We start from the raw sequence: 16,650 nt of genomic DNA on the forward strand, positions 1-16,650 counted from the left end.
ACATTTCCTTTCATTGTTTTAAGGATGTTTCTCCATTATCTCCCCAATTATGTTTAATAAGAAATCTGCTCTCATTCTCATATTTGTTCCCTGCATGTAATGTGTCTCTTTTCCCTAGTTGGTTTTAAATTTTTTTTCTTTATCATTTGGCTTGAGCAACTTAAATATTATGTATCTTAGCACAGTTTTCTTCATGTTTTTGTACTTAGAGTTTATTGAGCTTCTTGGATCTGTGGGTTTATATTTTCATATTTGAGGAAATTTTGGCTATTACTCATTCAAGTATTTATTCTATCCCCATGTATCTCTCTTTTCCTTCAATGAATCCAGTTAAACATATATTAGATGGATTGCTTAAAAATTGTCCCAAGTTCATTGAAAGGTTATTTATTTCAAAAATTGTCTTTTTCTTGAGGCACCTGGGTGGATCAGTTGGGTAAGTATCCGACTTCAGCTCAGGTCATGATCTCACCATTTGTGAGTTTGAGCTCTGCATCAGGCTCTGTGCTGACAGCTTGGAGCCTGGATCCTGTTTTGGATTCTGTGTCTCCCTCTCTATCTGACCCTCCTCTGCTCATGCCCTGTCTCACTCTCTCTCTCAAAGAGAGAATAAATAAACATTAAAAAATGAAAATTGTTTTTTTCTTTGTTTTATTAAACTTTTTTTTTCCCTATTGATGTGTCTTCTAAGTCACTAATCTCTTCTTCAATATCCAGTCTGCCATAAATCTCATCCAGTATATTTTTCATCTCAGGCATTGTAATTTTCACCTCTGGAAGTTCAATTTGGATCTTTAAAAAAAATCTCCCTTTTTCTGCTTACTTTTTGGAACATGAGACATATTGTTATAATAGCTATTTTAACATCCTTGTCTGCTAATTTTTTTTTAAGAGTTCAGTTTTCTATTGAACAGGTTATGGAAGAGATTTAGTCAAAAAGAACAAAGCTCATGTCATCCATCATCAGACTCCTCTGATTCTTCTTTCTTTGTTTCCACTTTCTTCTCCTCAGTTGGGGCAGCAGTGGTGGAGGGGGAAGGACCTTCTGCTGATGCAGAACCAGCTGCTGGGGTGGGTCCACCAACCCCTATACTGCATATGGCTCCCCATGTTGACATTGGCCAGGGCCTATGCAAACAAGCCCGACCTGCCAGAAAGTTTCAACATTTACACCCGCTGCTTTAATGAGGGCATTGATCTTATCCTCCAGGACCATCACCTCATGTCATGCAGGATGAGGGTCAAGTAGATGCAGGCGAGCTCAGATATGGAGATTGCGGTGTTGGCGCGGTGTTGGGTGTGCTGAGCGGGCACTGGTTCCAAGTCGCTGGATGAAAGGAGGGCCTCACCCCAACACAAGCCTTGGCTTCCTCAGAAGGGCTTGTCCGCTACTTTAACATCCTTATTATTTGGGCTTTGTTTTGGTTAATTTTTCTTCTATCGTGGGCCTTGTTTTTCCTGCTTCTTTGTGTGCCTGGTCTGTTTTACTTTCTTTATTTTTATTTTATTTATTTTTTATTGGATGATGATACTGCGAATTTTACCTTGCTGCATGCTGGATACTTTCGTGTACTTATAATTTTTTTTAATGTTTATTTATTTTTGAGAGAGACAGAGACAGAATATGAGTGGGTTAGGGGCAGAGAGAGAGGGAGACACAGAATCTGAAGCAGGCTTCAGGCTCCAGGCTCCGAGCTGTCAGCACAGAGCCCGTCGCGGGGCTCAGACTCATGAGCTGTGAGATCATGACCTGAGATGCAGTGGGACGCTCAGCCGACTGAGCCACCCAGGTGCCCCTACTTATAATTGTTTTTCAACTTTGTTATGGGGCACAGGTAAGTTACTTGGTAATAGTTTGATTCTTGCATTTTAGACTTGCTAGGTAGTGCAAGTGTATTATTTAGTCTGGGACTAATTATTCCCCCTACAGAGCCAAAAAATCTCCTGGGTACTCTATGCAATGATCTGTGAACTATGGGGTTTCCAGGCTGGCTGGTGAAAACGGACTGTTCCCAGGCTTTTATGAACACAGGGTACCATTACTTCTGATTGTTTTAAGTGGTTCTTTCCCTGACTTTTGGTAGCTTTTCATGTGTACTGCACTGATCATTACTTTTCTGAATTGCCAAGGAGAATCCTTTGCAGATCTCCAGAGTTCTCTCTCTGCAACTCTCTCTTCTCTAGCATGTGAATGCTGGCAACATTGGTGTCCCGAAACTCTCAGCTCCGTTCTCTCAACTTAGAGAGTCTCCTGGGATCACTTGGGTTCTCCTTCTCTATACCACAGCCTGGAAACTCTTTAAGGCAGTGAGCTAAGGCAGTCTTAGGGCTCACTTTATTTGTATCCTGTTTCTCAGGAATTGCTATCCTTTGTTGGCTAATACTCAGGGTCTTGAAGAACATTATTTCATATATTTTGTCCAGTTTCCTTACTAGTTTCAGGTGGGAGATAAAGTCAATCCCTTCTTTTTAATTTTGTCCAGAAGCAGAAGTGCTCTACAGACTTTTATTTGAATATAACCGCTATTAACTTTGAGTTTTTGATTTTTGAAAAGAGTTTGCCAATTTCTGACACTATGTTAGTGGGTCACTCTTACTTTATCCTGTCCTGGTCCCACTTGCCTTTTGTGAGTTGAAACTGTCCTTTATCGAAGTGAAATACAGCAGAAGCTTTTTCTTTTCCAGCCATAGAAGAGGAATGAGAACACTTCTTAAGGGTGGTAAGAACAATTGCCCCTTTGGTCTATCCAACGGAAACTTCCATTCAAAGCAGTATCCTTGCTGTGTGTCCTCCACATGTTTCTGAGGAATGTGTGTTTGTCCTTGAATTAGGTTTGAAAGGGGCTAGGGTAGGAAAGGAAATGTGTGGAAGAAACCTGCGGATATTCTGACAAGATTCTTCTGGCTTCATATTCATCCCTATGGGAAGAAAGATGTTGGAAATGCTGACTCCTTCACATGAGAGACTGTCTCAAAAGCCATGGGAAATGGGTATGAATTGATTATCCAGATACACTTATGTGATAGATACATAAAATCATTCCTTGATATTCCAAGCTTGTTTTAGAAGGGGATTTGTATGGCCAAAAAAATGATAAAATAGATGTCCTAAATATGTCATGAGCATAATACTGAAAAAGCATTTTTTCCCCCCACAGAACACAGTTCTTATCTCTGTAGTCGATATTTGATGCATGCTCATTGCTATTTCCTCATATTCAGTCAAGGAGGGAAAAGGTGGATTCATCTCTAAGTGATTGATCATCACAGCTTTACTCTGCAGCAGTAGGAGAAAGATGAATTATGGGAGTATGTACACTTTAAATAGCAATTCTGATTCCTCAGAAGTCTCCCGATGAAGTCAGAAGGATGGGAGTGGAGTTTTCAGAAGCTCTGACGTTTCTTCAGGATGCATCTTCTATCGTGAGGATAATTGATACACCTTGCAAAAAATAAAAATACTGATAGTAACTCCAAAAAAACTAAACAGGGAGTAAAAAGTAGACTACTATTTGCCTTTTTAAAAGGAATCCCAATTAAAAAGTCCATTTTAGTTTTATGGGTGTGTGTGTGTGTGTGTGTGTGTGTATCGACTGAATTGGAAATTTTTTATAGTATCCAATAAGCGGAGAGGTTAGAATGACAATGTAGAGTCTGTAATTAATTGCAAATAAGAAAAACCAAGTGCCTTGGCAGAAATAAGACTTGGAGGAGATATCTCCCAAAGCCACAGCAGTTTCTTATAAGAAGAATTTGTCAGGGTCAATATTAACCTATCCTGGCTGTGTCTGATGTGCTGGCCAGGAGGTAACTAAAGAAACGCGAGACATTCTTGCTGTCCAAAGACTCCAATCTGGTTGGAGATAGCGGACACAGCCTTAAAGAGATCAGCAGTCTCAAATGTGAACCTCTGGGATTCTGGGAAGGAATTCTGATTCTATCTGAAGGAACAGTGTTTGTGTTCTTAGTATTGCTCAAAACGTTGAGTATTAAGTGGACCTACCAACAGCTAGTTTGAGCTACAACTGTGTGCGAAGTAATGGTCTAGTAGCTGGTAACACAGCAATTAGGAAAAGAATGACTTGTTCTCATAAACTTTAATTCCAGGGGAATTAATTGAAAAGCTAGAAAAACCTTGTATGTTCAAGGCAGAATCAAGCAGAAGAAAGTTTGGAAACAGAGTAGGACAAAATATACTTCAAAATATATTCTTTCTCACGGATAAGGACTGAGACAGTACCATGATCACAGTTGGCATCTATATACGAGATACTTTATGTACATCATGTCCCTTCTTCCCACTTACGAATGAGAAAATAGAGTTCCAAAGTATGCTGTGTAGCTAAGGTGAGGAAAGCTTGGAATCACATCCGCATCTGTTTGATTCCAATGCCTGTGTTCTTCTCAGGAGACTCTGCTGCCTCTGATGGGAATCTTGCAATATTGGGTGATTTTCCGTGGGTATCTCAGCCAGGTCACCATCCCTGAAGAGTCCTCTTACTCAGGCTCCTTTGAAAAGATATCGCAGGGCTTAAAAGTTGCAGTCTCCTTGCACGATGGGCCAAAGAGGATAAAACAAGAGACCAAGGAAAACCAGGAGAAAGGTAACGGAAGCACATCCCCAAATCATCCACAGAACAAGGCTCTCACTTCCTTTTTCATGATGTGAATGATTGCAGGCACCGAGCGCTGAGAACTTGGCCTTGGCTCATTTGGCCTGGAAAGCTCTCCAGGGTCGGTTTGGATGATTCATCAGGAAATGAAGCTCCCTCCTGCCAGTGGTTTGGGGAGCAGTGGGGGATGATTGGACTCTTGCCGATCACTTCCAGAATGGGAAAAGTTACCGTGCTCATATTAAAAACTCAAATGTAGGGCACAGGCTGGGGAATATTTTAAGTTGGTTATCTATCCAGAGTGCTGTATGATACAGACCTGATTTAATTGCCCTCATGCCTGCTTAGGATATATTTAAGCATGCATAAAACTTTCACGAAGGTGGGTTGATGTCTTCCCGAAAGCTGGTGAGAAGTTTTCAGTGGCAGCTAGACCGGGGGGCTCTGGGAAGAAGGTAGAAGGGACTCCGTGGTGGAATGCCGGGGGTCCTTTCAATTCGGAACAGTCCATTTCTCTGGTTTTTAGCTCCATTCCTGGGGGCTGCAGGGCAGCATGCAAGAAGCCATACTTCAAATCACCCAGGAGGCTCCTCAAACCTAAAGGAGTCCCATGACCAGTAGGGATCTCTTTAAGAAACTGTAAATGTGTGACCTTCAGGGAAAGGTGCGCTTTCATGAAGAGAAAAAAGCCCCCATGGTAGCTGGCAGGATATTGAAGCCAAAAGAGTCTGACAGCGTTATCAAGCTGAGCTGTAAATCCCAGACATTCACAAGCCCCGGGCTGCAGAGTCTCTCCCAAGTTTTGCTTTGTTTCCTATCAATGGTGTTAACAGCTCTGCCAATGTTCAGCAATTGTACGAGGAAGACAATACTCAGAGAGAAAAATCAGTACAGTATTGTTTTATTTTTATGCCATATCCAGACAGAAAGATCTTATCTATTCATTGTAATACATTTGTCATGTTCGTCTGAATAAATGCAAGGCTATGAGAAAATGCTGATACCAGTTGTCAGAGAAAACTATTTACAATTGTCCCTCCCTTCTTTCTTTGGGCATTTTCATTATAATCTTTTCAGCTTCACAGAGAGATGAACAAAACTCGTGCACTGAGTGTAAAGCGGACGGCTGAACTGCATTGATTATGACCTTCACTTTTAAGGTTAACAGTGGGAAGAAAAAACAAATTGTCGACTTCAGGAGTTTGGTTACTCTTTTCTGAGGGAGGAAGTGCTTTTTTCTTTCCTCTCATTACATTTCACTCGAATGGGTCCTATATAGAGACCCAGTGCCTTTGTTCATTCATTTGTTCCCTCATTCAAGACTTCTGAGTGCCCGCTATAGGCAAGACATGAATTAGACCCTGGAGATACAGCGGTTAACACAACCTCTGAGGTCTTAGAGGCTGGAGAGCCTAGGGTGGTGATGGCTCCAAAAAAGAAGAGAAAATCCTCTTCCCCAGATCAGGGTCTTTCTTTTCTTTTTTTTTTTTTTTTAAATTTTTTTTTTTAACATTTATTTATTTTTGAGACAGAGAGAGACAGAGCATGAACGGGGGAGGGCCAGAGAGAGAGGGAGACACAGAATCCGAAGCAGGCTCCAGGCTCTGAGCTGTCAGCACAGAGCCTGATGCGGGGCTCGAACTCACAGACAGTGAGATCGTGACCTGAGCGAAGTCGGATGCTCAACCGACTGAGCCACCCAGGCGCCCCAGATCAGGGTCTTTCAAAGCAGGCTCTAGTCCTTTCTATCAGACGGCCTTATCCATCTCTCTACCAAGTGTTCAATGAACTGAAAATAAATCCCTGACTTTAGACCTTCTATTTCCAGTCAAAATTCACTTGTTTTTGTAAGTTTCAGGATGAGACACTTTGAATAGAGTGTATGAGAGGCAAGGGATCAAATTTTGTTAACTCCTGTTTTACTTTTGTTGAACACCTTTTGTTCTTTCTTTTTTCTTTGGAATAAAGAAAACCAATGTCATTAATAAACAACAGGTCTTAAACACTCTACAAATAGCTCTTGAAACATCAGGCGATTTTTCCTTGTAGGCTTAATACCGATTTCATTTCCATATTTTTCTCTGATATCTTTATCGTTGCACTTGGGACTTACTTGAGTCCTTTGTGTGGTTTTTGACACAAATCCCTGCTAGACCAGCCTTTGCCAAACGTCAGTCATTTGTATAAAACCTTAACAATTTTTTTCCACGTGCTCACATTAGGTCTTTTCTTCTTCAGTTATTTTGTTATATGTGCATATCATGTCTACTACTACCTATATATTTATTTAAATTGACATCTCTCTTTCTTTTTCTTTCTTTCTTTCTTTCTTTCTTTCTTTCTTTCTTTCTCTCTTTCTCTCTCTTTCTTTCTTTCTCTCCTTCTCTTTCTGCTTTCTTTCCTCCCTTCTCTTAAACTAGTTTATTTGAAAAGGAAACTTCATATGATTACCACAAATGAAATAAGTTTTGCTTATAATAAATGGAAGATAATGACAAAGCAAATAAATGTAAACTGATATTCCTAAATTGTATCCAGGTACTATCAGAAGGTTCAGAGTCTTTTCTCTCTATGAAAAAGGAAAATTAGCCCATGATGGGTGATGTTAAAGAAATACTCCAACTACCCGTCGCTGACTCTTGGATATAAGAAGAAAGACTAAAAATAAAATAACGTTTTTCTCACTATGTGATTCAGAGTATTTAATGCCATGTTTGGGTATCTCCTAAGGTCATCTCCTGAACTTGTTGGGACATTTCAGAGGGCCACAATATGGCCACGCTCCAGAATCTGGTGGAAAATTGCTGCCTTTCCCATCTCCAAGGGGGTTCTGTTGTAAATAGAGGCAGTGCTTGTTTCAAACAACTGATTCTGTCCCCCAAGATCTACAATAATTGACTTCATTCAACTATTTGGAGATATGAGATAATTTAAGAAATTCATGTATCTTCTCAACAGACGTTAGCACCTGCAGCCTGTGACATCTGTCACCACCTTTCGGTGCATGCTTCCTGTCTTCATTATCTGTCTCTTTAATTAACAGTTTAATTCTTAAAAATAAACTGTACAGTATGTGGTTAGGAGTGATTGTTTCCAGTCAGCACAACAGAAGGCAATAACACTAGATCATGGCTGAACTCCCTCCAATCATATCCTACCCGGTAATAATGACAACAGGAAGCTGTTCATCAGGCCTAGGTTTCTCCCATTTCATCTAGCAATATACATATCTTCTATTTAATAGAGAGAAAGATGAGCTGAGAAGATGATGATGGATCAGGGGGTGACACCGTGGGCCAGCCAAAGCTTTTAAATGTGACATTTTTCAAGTCATGGGAGAAGAGAAGAGCAGAGGGAGGAAGGGAAGAGAATATCAAACTACGTTTAAAAACAGCAGGCCAAGCTATAGTGCTTGCACCTCACACTCTCCCCTGAGCCTAAGAGCAAATCTGACGTTTCTTCAGTCCTATCCATCCCATGACATTGTCACACTGCAGAGAAATTGACTTTGAATCAGAAATGATTGTTTGTTGACAGTGAAAGGGAATAGTCAGTTCCTTCCTACAAATTCATCATGTGGTATCTTTACAGAGGGATTTTCTGTTTCAGGAAAATAATAAGGGTAGAGAAGGAAATTGCTAAGGATGACCTAGGTCAACACAGAGAAAGACTATCCAGGTATGTGCTAGTAAAATATGGGGACAGGCTCTGCGAGGAATATTCCCAGCTTTAATAGATGGTGGAGTGTAGATGATTCTCGGTAAGTGTGCTTGCGACACTAAACTGGGGGTTTGGATCGTAGCTTAAAATAACAGAATCACTTAATAAAAAGTATTTTCCTAAAGAAAGAATACTTTGAGAAATGTGAATGGGGAAGAACGAAGTGTGGAGTCGGGCTAATGTTTGCAGTAATCCTTTTTATTTTTTTTTCTTTCCTTATAGAATAAAATATTCCTGTGGATGGTCTTTCTAAGGGTCTCGGTTGTCTCTTTCCTTTTCCAGGATTCTTGTACTAAAACATGAAAACAAACAAGCAAACAAAAGATGAAAAGTGACTGCGGGAGCTCCTGAGAGTAATCAAAGGAGAACATTTTAAGAATTGATCTCATTCGACCATTTGCCATATTGTATCTGTTCCTCATTTGCAAATAGCAGAACCACAGTGGGAGTGGATTCTTAGAAGTTCTACATGGTCTTCAGACTAACCAAACTGTAGAGGATCAAGGATGATGGATAACCAGTTACATGAAACTTTCATCTGGAGAAAGGGATGGGGGGCGCTGTTCAATTATCCGCTGATTTTTTTTTTTTAAAGATGCCAAGCAAAGCCTTTGGTCAGAAAAACAGCCTCTAGCAAGCAATGCATTTTACATAAAAGAAACCTTCCCAGGAAAGATGGCTATGAATTTAATTATAAGCTCTTCTCTTTGCATAAATTTGATTCAGTCTAAATAAGACTTGAAACATGGAACAATGTCCATGGAGTACAATTCACCAATTGTTACTTTTAATTATGTTCACATGCATAATTCATAAATATACTGCATGGACAAGAGGAAAGAAAAGATAAGAAGGAACAAAAGAGATGAATTTTCCATCAAACAATTACTATATAAATAGACAACATATTTAATACATTAGTTAGCAAAGTGATTCTTTGTTCTTGCCAGTCTGGGGCTTAAAAATGTTAAAAGAATCCCCAAACATAACATTGTTACATTTTGCTAATGTCTCTCTTAAATGAAAGAACTAGGAATTATCATTTTTTTATTAAAAAAACAAATTAAAAAAATCGCCCCCTTAACTGTGGCGATATAGGTATGGTTGACATAGCATAACATTATAATAGGTACTATTATAGTAAATTCTAGTGTGATCTCTTAATACAGAAACATTTGAGAATGACATTTACTCGTTAAGAGAGAGTCTTTTCTTAGGTTAGGTTTGTCATTTCATGTTGCTGATAAGTATTTGTGGGGTGAATGGGTGACTCAGTTGGTTAAACTTCTGACTTTTCATTTTTGGCTCAGGTCATGATTTCAGGGTTTGTGATTTTGAGCACACTCCCCCTCCCCCCCACCCCCGCCCCCATGCTGATGCGCTGACAGTGCAGAGCCTGCTTGGGATTCTCTTTCCCCATCTTTCTGTCCCTCCCCTGCTCGCTTGCGCTCTCTCTTTCTCAAAATAAATAAATACGCTTTAAAAACAAACAAACAAACCAAAGTATTTATCTGGTATAATCTTCTTAGTGGTACACACATCCTACTGGGAAAGAAAGAACTGTACCAACAGGTGTGGATACATTGCCAGAGAGTCCAAACTGTTTCTTCAACGATATAATTTGTATGAAAGCATTTGATGTAATAGATTCGAGGGTAGTCCCATTCCTGGAATTCAAGGATTAAATAAAATATCGCTTAGCAAAATTATGCGCTAAATACAGAATTAAAGCTTTGTACTTAAGTTTAAGTTTGCATTCTTATTGCAAATTCTCTTCTATGTAGAGACATCTTTTGGTTCATGGCTCAGTTTTTAGGAAGCACCCATCTGCCATGAGCAATTTCAGAACCAATGAGAGCTATACAAGGAGTCTAGCACATAGGGACCAAAATGTCAGTTGCGTATCCAGCGGAGCTGTTGAAATCTTGGTTTGGGTATGTGGCAACACTGTACTACTTAATACTGAACTTTAGAATTACACACCTCCAACTGTGGCTCTCCTCCAGCTCGTCAGCTGGGTCCACTCTGTTAAACTGAGGTTGGAAGAGGTGATCCAAGTTTCCAGATGCGCTGTTATGAAAAGAAAGAGGAAGGCGCCGAACCACACATGCTCAGATCCTTCTCCTAAACCTTCCGGTAAGATACATTACTCTTCCTACTCTAGGGGCAAGAGTGGTGGTGAGGGATAAGACAGAGCCATAATCTAATAGGATGCCCTTCCGCACAGAGCTGAGAGTCAAAAATCTATAGTTAAAGGCTCATATTCCTGCCTTATGGGTGGTTAACGTTTTTTAACTATTCTACCTGCTTCATGTGGAAGGAGAGAAACAATGTATGCATGGAATACTCTTTTTATTTTCATCTTTATTTATTTTGAGAGAGAGAGAGAGAGAGAGAGACAGAGTGCGAGCGGGGGAGGAACAGAGAGAGGGAGACACAGAATCCGAAGCAGGCTTCAGGCTCCCAGCTGTCAGCACAGAGCCCGATGCAGGGCTCGAACTCAGGAAAACGTGAGATCATGACTTGAGCTGAAGTCAGTCAGATGCTTAACCGACTGAGCCACCCAGGTGCCCCTGGAGTACTCTTTAAAGAAAAGAATATTTAACCCCAATTATCTTATGGAAATCAGAATTTAAAATAAACACCAGTCTATATGTCACAGCCATGAAAGGGAACTTTCTGCATAGAAGTTTTGGGGGGCTTTTTTTGTGATCAGAATTTGGTGCCTAATTTTCTTCTACTGTAACGTGGTGATTATAACAGTATGCATCTCAAGATTCTGTCAAGTGTTAAATGGAGTTATACATGTTAGTGCTCTAAAGAGTGTCTGACGTATTGAAAGTCCCCAAGAAATGTTAGCTGCTATTGTCATTAGTGTGATTACTGTCACCACCACCACTACCACCACTGGCGTCCTCATCCTGACCATTATCATCATCACCATCATCATTTTGCTGCTAAGGTGACAACCTGTGAGTATGCGACAAGGACTTGAGAACAGGTCCGTTGGAAAAGCTGCTTTTTTTCATTATTTGGCCAAGAAGCAATTAAGGGCCCACAGCATGCCTACTATTGCTGTGACCATGCACAACGACACACAGTAAGTGCAAGATATGACATCTATCTGTTAAAAGCTTACAGTCTATATGATTGTAGTTCAGCCAGTACTCAACATGGTTCAGGAAACAGAGCCTTATGTGGGTCCTAGGATCCGGGACACTTTAAGGCTTTAAGGCTTTCTATCTGCCCTTGAACTTAAAGGAAAGATCTGCATGAGCAAAGGCAAAAGTTTAGGAAGGAACGTGGGTGTGTAGGGCCTAATGAGGGGACTGGATTGATTGAGCACCATTGGCCTCAACAGAGAATTCCAAAACCAAAGTTTGCCCTGGAGGATTCGAAGGGGGAGATGTTTGCTGCATCTTTTCACTCCCACTGCCCTTACATGGGGCTCCTTTAACCCTGTTCCCCCTTTCTCTCGAGTCTCCACTGTGTCCTAAGCATGGCTCTGTCCCTCACATCTAAGCCCATTCTCATGTTCTTCCCCTGGCCCACTCCCTTTCCTTCCATTTTGCTCTTTGAAGGTGGACCTTTTCTTCAAGGTCTGATTTTTGTTGTTTACTTGCTTGCCTTTTATATATTTAAAGTTATCCCTTCAGTAATTCTTTCTGAGCACACTGTTATAGACATTACTCTCTCTCCTAAACTCATATACTTATCTTTTATATTATTATTTGCTAGTACGTATGTCCTGTAAGGCAGTGTGGTATACTGGTAAGAATATAAAGTCTGTGTTCTTGGGGAGCCTGGGTGGCTCAGTCGGTTGAGCGTCTGACTTCGCTCAGGTCATGATCTTGCGGTCTGTGAGTTCGAGCCCCGCATCAGGCTCTATGCTGACAGCTCAGAGCCTGGAGCCTGTTTCAGATTCTGTGTCTCCCTCTCTCTCTCTGCCCCTCCCCCACTCATGCTCTGTCTCTCTCTCTCTGTCAAAAATAAATAAACATAAAAAAAAAAAATTTAAAATCCGTGTTCTTGCCCAGACTAGCTGGCTGTCCATGTGGCCATAAGTAAGACACTTTGTCTTTCTGGGCCTCAGTTTCCTCAACCACAAAACAAATGATTTGCATTAAATGATTTCTTTTTAAAAAAAATTTTTTTTAACATTTATTTATTTTTGGGACAGAGAGAGACAGAGCATGAACGGGGGAGGGGCAGAGAGAGAGGGAGACACAGAATCGGAAGCAGGCTCCAAGCTCCGAGCCATCAGCCCAGAGCCCGAAGCGAGACTCAAACTCACGGACCGCGAGATCGTGACCTGGCTGAAGTCGGACGCTCAACCGACTGAGCCACCCAGGCGCCCCTGCATTAAATGATTTCTAATGGCTTACCCAACTTTGTTAATTTTGTCGTAGGATTTTTCTATTACATTTTCCATGTGATTTTATTCAGTTTTATGACAAGCCTATCCTATTTTCTTCTTGGGATTTTAAACCCATTGAGAACAGTGATTCTGATAGCAGCCCATTACCTAATCCAGTGACTTGTGATTATAAGCATTAGCTAAATACTTGGTGAAATTCACTGCTACATATTCCTACCTATCTGCTAGTGTGAACCTCATCTCTCTGCCCCTCTCCCTGCCTCCCCAAATGTCTTTAATCTGTGGCCTCTTCATTATCCAAACAACAAGTATTTCATATTGTCTTGCAGTGGGCATTGGTATTTGTATTTCATAAATAATGAGAATTAATTAGCTATAACAAAGGCAAGCATTACGATGGGGGACTGCCAAGATGTGTCTATCATTTGCCCTCATTCAGCAAGTATGACACGGTGCTGTGTAGCAGTGAAAGCAAAGTAAATCTCAACCCTAAATAAGACCTCAAAAGGCCACCTATCATAGCTGATGTATTTATTTCCAGTGTTTCCACATGGGGCACTGCCTTACCCTTTGGGCACCAAATGCTGTCAGAGTTTCAGAGAGTTTTGTTTTTAATGCCAAATCCTTTTTATGCCAATTAGAGATAATCTCCTTGGGCTCTTAAGTAATTTGTCTGTGTAATCTCAGGCACACTGAAAAGAGTCACAAATCCTTTGTTGATTGGATGACAGAGTGGAAACTCCTCAGGCACAGTTAGAAATTAGTCAAAACTTTTAAGTCAATATGATGTCTTTCCCCCACTCTTCTTTTATCAAATAAAGAAATCTTCCTGCAAAGATTGATGCACAAATTAATTTGAAACAGGTTCATGGAGACTTTTCTTTGAGCTTGCGAAACACACACACACACGTGCGCGCACACACACACACACACACACACACGCATGCACACCTGTGTGCGCATGCGGGCACAGATTGCCCAGAAATGAACAAGCTTAATGAACCTAGGAATTGGGAAGTTTTCCCAAGAAAACAAAATATTTTGGTTGAATTTGAGAGGTTTTCACTTTCTTATGGTATTTAGAAGGATTAACAGCCAAGAGTTTATTAAAAACTTTACTTCCTTGGGCGACAAACTTCTGTAGAATGAACAGACTAGAGTGGCTTAATTAAATTAATGACTGATCATAATAATTGTATCTTTTCAACCCATGTTTACTTATTATCTTAAAATACCTGAAAATGCTCATAGTGCCATTTAAGGTGTAACCCTCACCCAGAGGAATGTAGTTTTATGTTAACAAATTAGTAGTTTTCACTATATATTTTTTAAATGCCTATTATTTATTTATGAGAGGTGGGGGGGAAGGAAAACACGAGAGGGGGAGGGGCAGAGAGAGAGGGAGAGAGAGAATCCCAAGTGGACTCTTCCCTGTCAGCGCAGAAGCTGATGCGGGGCTCAAACTCACAAAAGGTGAGATCATGACCTGAGCCAAGATTGAGAGTTGGACGTTTAACCGACTGAGCCACCCAGCCACCCTGATCTTTAAAAGGCTAGTTTGATTAGCCTTTCACCTAAAATAAGGGGAGTGGGCTCTGCCCTGAGTGGTGCCTACTCTGTGTCCCGCTGCTGCTGTGATCATGTCAAAGACCTTTACCCCATTTCCTAGTAACCACTCATCCCAGAACACACCTCCTTGGCAGATTCGTTTCTGTTGAAATTCTTGATTCAAAATGTGAATTTTACTTACCTTTGAGTCCATGATTGATGTATGTCACCATTTAAGATCCCAGATCTGTCAGCACCAAACAGAATTCATGGATTAGTGCCCCTGTTTGAGCAATTCAGCATTCTTTTGCCTTTTATGGGGGTAGATTCCCCATCATCGCTCTTTTGTATACAGAGGAAGCTAGTGCTTTTGTGAATACAAGGTGGATATGACTTCTCATTTATTCAAATTCTGCTTTATAATTTATATTCATTCTTTTAACAAACATTAATTGGGAACTTATTACGTGGCATACACTAGCAATGCAAGCTAGGCATCCAAAGACGTGCCAAAACAGAAGGCCAAAAATATCATTCAACTTCTCCTTGTCTCTATCTATACGTACACATAGACCAAGGAGGCCCTCCCAACATCTTGAATGTTATCTTTTCTTTGCTTCTGTCTTCTCTTGCATTTTGAGTTGTTTTGCATTCATGTCTCCCTCTTTATTCTCACCTGGCAAAGATGTGGGCTTGACTGTAGAACCATTAGGACTAATTACAGTTCAGTAGAAAATTAATAGACAAAGCATAATATCTCTCAAATACACCAGCCATAACCTGTGTGGAAAATAGGAAGACGGGATTCCATTCACAAGAGCAAAGATATAAAAATGCTTAGAAAAAAGATTTTGAAGAGTATGGGAACTTTTCAATTTTATTCAGAAAATGATAGAATTTCTCTGAGGGACTTAACTCAAACAAATAAACATAGGGACATATTTCTAGGTGGAAAGATTGAGTATTTTAAGTATACAAAATGCTTCTAAATGTCATTGAAGAATGGTTGCAATTCTTATTCATTGCATGGGGCTGTATTTAGTTGGTGTAGGAACTTGACAACGTGATGTGTTTATCCACCTCCTTCAGAAATAAGGACTGGAAACACACCAATATCTTTACAATGACACTCTCCCAACACCTTTAAGTCTCAAATTTGTGGCTGTAAACATATTTACCTGCTATTTGACATTTTTTCTGATTACAAAAGCATGTTTTTGGCAGCAGTGGAATGTCAGAATCTGCATACCTTTCCAGATTTTAGATTTCTGCCGTGACGGTATGGCGTAATGAAGGGTGGGAGTATCTTGGTCAGCATTATAGATGGGACACTGGACATGTGGCCTTTTGAAGAATGTGCAGAGTGATTTGGAGGCAATGAATACAGAAAACAAGTATTTTTGGATCAACACAAGAAGGAATTCCAATTAGCAAAGGACAAGAGAAGTCAATAAGGGCAGGGGAGGGACATAAATCACGAAAGACTTCTCTAGGAGATATGCAATGGCATTCGTAAGGAGGTGGAATTTGCTGCTCTTTTCCCAGACTAATTTACAGAAGCTAGTCTCTGGACAACCCTGGTGAAATAGGTACCAAATATTGGAAGGGATGGCAGGTCATTTTCCGCACATGCAGAGGGAGGACGTGTGGACAGAGGGTGGGATGAAATGTGTAGGGACTGTGTGTGTAGGTGGACGGTGTGGAAGAAGAGGTGAGCATCTGTCTATCTTTATCTGAAGCACTTTTAACCATGAGGGGATATTCAGGCAGCACTATTTCATTTATTTATTTATTTATTTATTTATTTATTTAAGTATTTATTTTCCAGAGTGAGAGAGACAGAGCGTGAGCAGGGGAGGGGCAGAAAGAGAGGGAGACACGGGATCTGAAGCAGGCTCCAGGCTCCGAGCTGTCAGCACAGACCTCAAAGTGGGGCTCGAACCCATAAGCCGATCATACCTGAGCCGAAGTCGGGTACTCAACCGACGGAGCCACGCAAGTGCCCCCAGGCAGCACTATTTTAGATTATCATCCCTGCAACTATTTGTTTCATATGCAGACAGTGATCTGATTCTTTTTGATCTCAAATATCATTAAAAAAAAAAAAGAACTTATCTAGGTAACAAAAAATTCAGCAGCAATTAATTACAGGGAGGAAAAATGGTCTGCTCTGAGATGTTCCACTCAAAAGAGCGTATCACTAGTATTATTTAGAAAGACAAAAATGGGAATCCCTTTTTCTTTCTAAACAAACTAAACAAAAATAATTTCACTCATGAACTGAGATGGCAACTGTCAGCTCTCACGGAGAGATAAGCTCTACCAACAATGATGTCACTTCTGAGAAGCGAAGCTCAAAATAGAAGCACTCCCAGAACTTCAAATGTCTCC

The 16,650-nt window shown here is 40.5% G+C and overlaps 1 long non-coding RNA gene across 1 annotated transcript in view; it reads left to right on the top strand.

Annotated features, from left to right (window-relative positions):
- LOC123599524 overlaps positions 1-8,896 on the top strand; it is a 379,142-nt gene extending 370,246 nt beyond the window's left edge. The window contains exon 4 of the long non-coding RNA XR_006713177.1: positions 8,556-8,896. This is a non-coding gene — a long non-coding RNA (uncharacterized LOC123599524). The remainder of the gene's footprint in view (positions 1-8,555) is intronic.
- Positions 8,897-16,650: the final 7,754 nt, after the last annotated feature.

Source organism: Leopardus geoffroyi, chromosome C1 (assembly GCF_018350155.1).
Source record: "Leopardus geoffroyi isolate Oge1 chromosome C1, O.geoffroyi_Oge1_pat1.0, whole genome shotgun sequence".
NCBI lineage: Eukaryota > Metazoa > Chordata > Mammalia > Carnivora > Felidae > Leopardus > Leopardus geoffroyi.